Below are 6,000 nucleotides of genomic sequence, written 5' to 3' on the forward strand. Positions count from 1 at the left end.
TTGTCTGTTGGCTTGCAAATTTTCAAAACAAAAATTTGAAGGGAAGTGCAGGCTGCAAGATAGTTTGAAGAATGCTATTTTATTTCTTTAAATAAAAGTATATACATTTTTTTTTGAGACAGAGTCTCGCTCTGTTGCCCAGGCTAGAGTGCCGTGGTGTCAGCCAGCTCACAGCAACCTCAAACTCCTGGACTGAAGCAATCCTCCTGCCTCAGCCTCCCAAGTAGCTGGGACTACAGGCATGTGCCACCATGCCGGGCTAATTTTTTATATACATATTTTTAGTTGTCCAGCTAATTTCTTTCTATTTTCAGTAGCAATGGGGTCTCACTCTTGCTCAGGCTGGTCTCGAACTCCTGAGCTCAAACAATCCATCTGCCTCGGCCTCCCAGAGTGCTGGGATTACAGGCGTGAGCCACCGCGCCCAGCCTGTACATGTTTTTTAAAAGGAGGTAAGAACACATATCCAAATGCTAAGACTGCCTATCTCTGGGGGGTTGGTAATTGTTAATTTCATCTTCTTTCCTTCTTTTAAAAATAGTTACAGAAATAATGAAATGTAGACATGGATTAGGGGAGGTGTCAATGTTACTTACCGTGTTGCTTATTCGGATGGTCCACGTTTCCAGCGATGATGATAATGGCGACTCCTGACACTGAGCTCACGGAGGGCTGAGCACGGCTCTAAGTTCCTTCCGGGTGTTAACTCGTTTAACCTTCCCAACACCCTGAGGTGCTGCCCCCACTTCACAGGGGAGCACCCAGAGGACCTGGACAGCCCAAGCTTTGTGAGTGCACAGACAGTACCGCGGATTCGCCAAGGAGCATGACATTCTGTTGACAAAAGGCAACATTAACTTTTTCCATACCTAATAGCTCAGGTGCTGGGAGAAGCCGCTGCCCCGGCTCTCTGGAGAACTCGGCATCTGGGGACAACACCTTATCTTCAGGGAAGTCATTTTCCTGAGGGTGGTTTGGCAAAGCCACGTCGCCACACATGTGGAAAGCCCACAAACCGGGCACAATCCTGGGCTGTTCGCTGCTGCCTTCCCAGCCTGCGGGCTGGCAGGCCGCCAGCTGCACTGGGCCGGTCTGTGGGTGTTTCGCAAGATACAGAGAGGGCCCTGCACACAAATTATCACTGACTCCTCAGCCAGGAGCAGCACAATGCCAAGTTCCCAGCATCCATGCTTGTGTGTGGGGGGGGTGTGTGTGTGTGGTGTGTGTGCAGGGTATGTATATGGCGTGTGTGTGTGTGTGTGTGTGTGTGTGTGTAGTGTGTGTGTGGCGGTAGTTCCTCTGTAAGGCAGTAAATGAGTTTTTTTTCCCTCCAGCTTTAAAAATAAACAGATCTCGAGAGCGAGTGCAGCTAGAGATTGGTCAATACCGTATGCAAATAAATAAGTGCTAATTGCCTGCAGTGTCTGTGGGTGTCAGGTGCGGTTATTGGACCACATTTATGGGCCAATTAGGAGCCTTACCGGACTCAAGTGGTGATAAATTGTGGCTCGGTGGCTTCTCAGAATGTGCCCGAGATGGTGGGGCTGTGCGCCACTCTTCCCCACTCATGCGGTGTGGACGCCAGGCTTTTGTCTGTCCCCACGCGCTCGGGGCAGGGGCAGCTCAGGGCTGCAGGGGCCAGGCTGCAGGACAGTCTGCACACTGCAAGTGGGACACGGGCCGCTGAGTTTCCACCAAGGCGCTGGGGGCCAGAGGGGCGAGGGCAGGACGAGCGAGTGTGGCCCTGCTGGGGGACAGGCCCGGCCTGGCTGGCATCTGGCAGGGGTGGTCTCCTGGGCGCGGCCTGCAGACGCGCTTCCTCCCCAGCCCTATCTCAGTTACGGTGAGGTCTGGTTTCCTGGAAAGTAGAGAAACCCAAAGGAAATGGCCGCTGCAACTGGATATTCGACACCCAAATGCTCCGGGGACGGCAAAGCCATCGACGGGCCAGAGCTTGGTCCTTGTTCGTTCACCCATTTGAGAGGACATTTAGGCCTGGGCTCCGCGGGTGGCTCAGACCCACGGCCTTGGAGCCCAGGGAGGCGCAGGAGGGGTAAATTACCCCACCGGAAACACCTGACCGTCCGGGATGAGCACCTGCGGGTCAAACGCAAGAGCAGGGAGGCCCTACGGGGCCGGGGCAGGGCCAGGCTGGGGAAGCCTCTTTGAGGAAGGGGCATTGCATCCGAGCCCCCAGAGGCAAAAAGGAACCAGCCACAAAGAGTGGGGACTTCCCAGGTGGAGGAAAAGGTGAACAAACGGGGAGAGGCCAGGACTTGGGAGTGTGGCTGGGGCTGGGGAGGGGGGAGGGCACACAGGCCACCTGTAGGGTCTGGGCTGTACTGTCAGCACAGCGGGGAGTCCCAGCAGGGGACAGAACGGCTGGAACCCTGGAAGAAGGATCAGAGGAGTGGAGAGGAGGACTGGGGCACCAGCGTGGAGCCTGCACGGTCCCCAGGGGGTGGGAGGGGCCAGGAGGGTGGGAGAAAAAATGGGGTGGGGGGTAATGGGGGGCAGTGGAGGGAGCAGGCCTGGTCTTCTGGAAGGTTCCCCACTGTGTGTGTTGAGTCTGGGGTCGGGGTGTCAGTTTAAACTTTGTTCCTTCAGATTCTATAAGTTCCAGGTTGCTTCTCACCTGAATGCATCCTAATTTTTAATCAATTTGTTTCAGTATCAAAGTGGTTAACCAATCAATTAACCAATCGTTTCTCCAATTTCAGTATGAGTGAACAATATGTTAATAAAAAACCCAACCACTTTCCAAAGTCAGTGGCAAATTGTGAGCTTCAACATATACCTCAACATAACTCGTTTTAAAAAAATTGTTTATTTATTTTAGGGACAGGGTCTCACTTTGTCACCCAGACTAGGTGCCACCATGCCAGGCTAGTTTTTCTTATTTTTTGTTGAGACAGGGTCTAGCTACATTGGTCAGGCTGGCCTCAAACTCCTGGCTTCAAGTGATCCTCTCCCCTCGGCCCCTCACAGTGCTAGGATTATAGACATGAGCCACTGAGCCCAGAAACATGACTTTTTAAAATACAGGTTGAGCATCTTTTATCCAAAATGCTTGGGACCAGAAATGATTTGGGTTTTTTCAGATTTTGGAATATTTGCATATATACAAAGAGATATCTTGAGGAAAGCACTCAAGTTTAAACACAAAACTCATTTGTGTTTCATATATACCTTATACGAACAGACTGAAGGTAATTTTATACACTATTTTTAGTAATTTTGTGCCTGGAATAAAGTTTTTTTTTTTTTTTTTTTGAGACAGAGTCTTACCGTGTTGCACAGGCTAGAGTACCATGGTGTCATCATAGCTCACTATAACCTCCAACTCCTCGGCTCAAGCAATCCTCCTGCCTCAGTCTCCTGAGTAGCTGGGACTACAGGCATGTGCCACCATGCCTAGCTAATTTTTCTATTTTTAGTAGAGACAGGGTCTCACTCTTGCTCAGGCTGGTCTCGAACTCCTGAGCTCAAGTGATCCTCCCACTTCCGCCTCCCTTTGACTGCAACCCATCACATGAAGTCAGGGTGGAATGTCCCACTTGTAGCACCATGTCAGTCCTCAAAAAGTTTTGGATTTTGCAGTATTTCAGATTTTGGAATTTTGGATTAGAGAAGCTCACCCTTATGTGATTATGGAGAAAACGTGAACAGTAAAGTATAAAGAAGGAAATAAAAACCACCCAGAATTTCCCAAGACATTATTGCTAACATTTTGGACTTTTTTTCTGGATATAAAAATATGTTTATTTAATAGAGATCATTCATATACACTTCTGTATCCCACATTTTATTTATATAATTTCCCCATGCGATAAACACAGTTCAAAGTGGCTAAATATCTTACTCTTTATAGATGTACCATAATTATCTCTCCCGATCTTGTTGGACTTTGAGCTTATTTCCAATACTTTGTTATTATAAACACCCCCTAGTCACGAACATCTTTATGCAAATGTCGGTGTATTCACACTATCCCTTGCCCAGATTGCTGGGCATCGCATTCACTCATGTGGCCAACAAACACTGAGGCCCTGCTGGGATGAAGGTGTGGTCTGGGTGCTGGACTCCGAGGCAGCGGGAAGGTTTTCAGAGCCTTTGTACACAACCTCCTGTGGCTTTGCAGAAATGCTGTTTTACTGTGTCCAGCCTGGCCAGGCCACGGTTCCACAGTGGCCTGGCCAGCACTGCATCTGGTCACGGTAAGGACCTTGGCTATGAAATCTTAAGTATTCAGCTGGGCTTTAGTGCCAGCCTGAGAGAGCTTCCAGCTCAAGCACCTTGCATGGGAAGGTGAGTCAGTTCCCCACCCATCTCTTGGGAGGGTGACAGACGCAATGAGCTTGACTCGGAGCACTGCAGGGAAGGTGGGGACAAGGTCACGGCAGGGGAGCCAAGGTCAGATGGGGAGCCTGGGGCAGCCTGCCCACCCGCGTCCCTCTTGGAGAGGGAGCACTCGGTGGGTGTGTCCACCACACAGTGTGCGTGGTATGCTGAGGAACCAAAAAGGTGGACGGGCAGACACCACGGACTCCTGCTCCATGCCCGCGAGCCCCACCCCACCTGACACCCACGTTTGCAGCCTACTTTGCAGCCCAGAGTGACCCGGCCCGGTCTGGCCAGTACACGACACGATGGGGCTTTGGGGAAGGCCGATTCAGAGGGGCCCGCTCGGCAGCCTAGTCCCACTCGGAAGGCAGGTGCTGGAGTGCAACCGCCCTCTCGCAGGTGTCTGGAGGTGGCAAGTGCCAGGAACGATGGCTGACCAGAGGCCGAGGTGGCTGTGCTGGGGGCATTCTGCAACTGTCTACATCAGCCCCACCCAGGCTCCTTTCTCCTGGGTTTTTTGTGAGGAAAAATAATCCCTTAATTTATTTAAGGCACTGTTTTGTAAACGTGTTACCAAATATGGTAGATAGGCAATGTGCATTTAAATGGCACTGGCTCTTCCTAAAAGCACCGTTCTTTGTCCTTTTCTTGGCTATTTCCTAGAAGACAAGTCACCTTTTAGCATCCTGCATTTGGCAGCCGGGTGTCCTGTGACTCTGAGTGTGGCGTCACATTCTGTGTTGGGACAGCCCCCAAGGCACTCTGTGGCTTCCCACACCACGGAGAAGTTTCAGGAGAAAATGTCAGTATGAACATGTCATCAGATCACGTGGCTCTATATTTACTGACACGGAAGAGTAGGGTAGAGGCTGCCCTGTGTCTGCGGAGAGGGGTGTCCGAAAGGCATTCGCCACATCGCTGGCTACAGTCGGGCCTGGGTGGTGGCATTTTGGGTGAGTTTTACCTTCTTTATACTTTTCTGATTTGGGGAGAGTAAAGACATACTGTATTTCACATGTGAAAATTACAATCATATTGATAATCCTAATAGTATTAATAATAGAGTCCTGGAGTGGTTTTGTTCCTGGCCACCTGCCACACCTGGGGCCGGGCGGACAGTGCGAAGACACTCAGGTGCATCTGGACCATCTGGGCCGGTCGGCCCCTGGCTGGGGAAAGATCAGCCCTTGGAGGTTCTGTCCTTGTGAGTGGAGAAGGCAGAAGAGGTCCTCCTCCCAGCTCCCCATTCTGAGACTGCAGCGGGTGGGCCCCTTCCCTCGGCTAGGCCTGGGCCCGGGATCCTTCTCCCTTTTCTCTGATTTACCTTGCCTGGGAATTGAAACCCAATTAGTTGTGACAAATGACCGACACCACCAGAAAAAAAAAAAAAAGCTCCACGACAGCAGCGTAGACATATTTTCATTTCTTTATTAGAAAGAGGCCTCTACACTATAGCCACCTCTCTCCGTTACTTTACACATTTTTCTTTTTCTTTTTCCCTTAGAATACTGTACAGCTGACACAAAAAATCCCCAGGCAGGAAATACAAACTGGCATATCGAATCAAAACGAGATCATATGAAATAACAAGCAAAGTGAAATGTCTGTCAATGGTTTTAATTACAGTACAAACAATATAAATAAAGCATCATTGAG

The sequence above is a fragment of the Lemur catta genome, chromosome 8, assembly GCF_020740605.2.
Source record: "Lemur catta isolate mLemCat1 chromosome 8, mLemCat1.pri, whole genome shotgun sequence".
NCBI lineage: Eukaryota > Metazoa > Chordata > Mammalia > Primates > Lemuridae > Lemur > Lemur catta.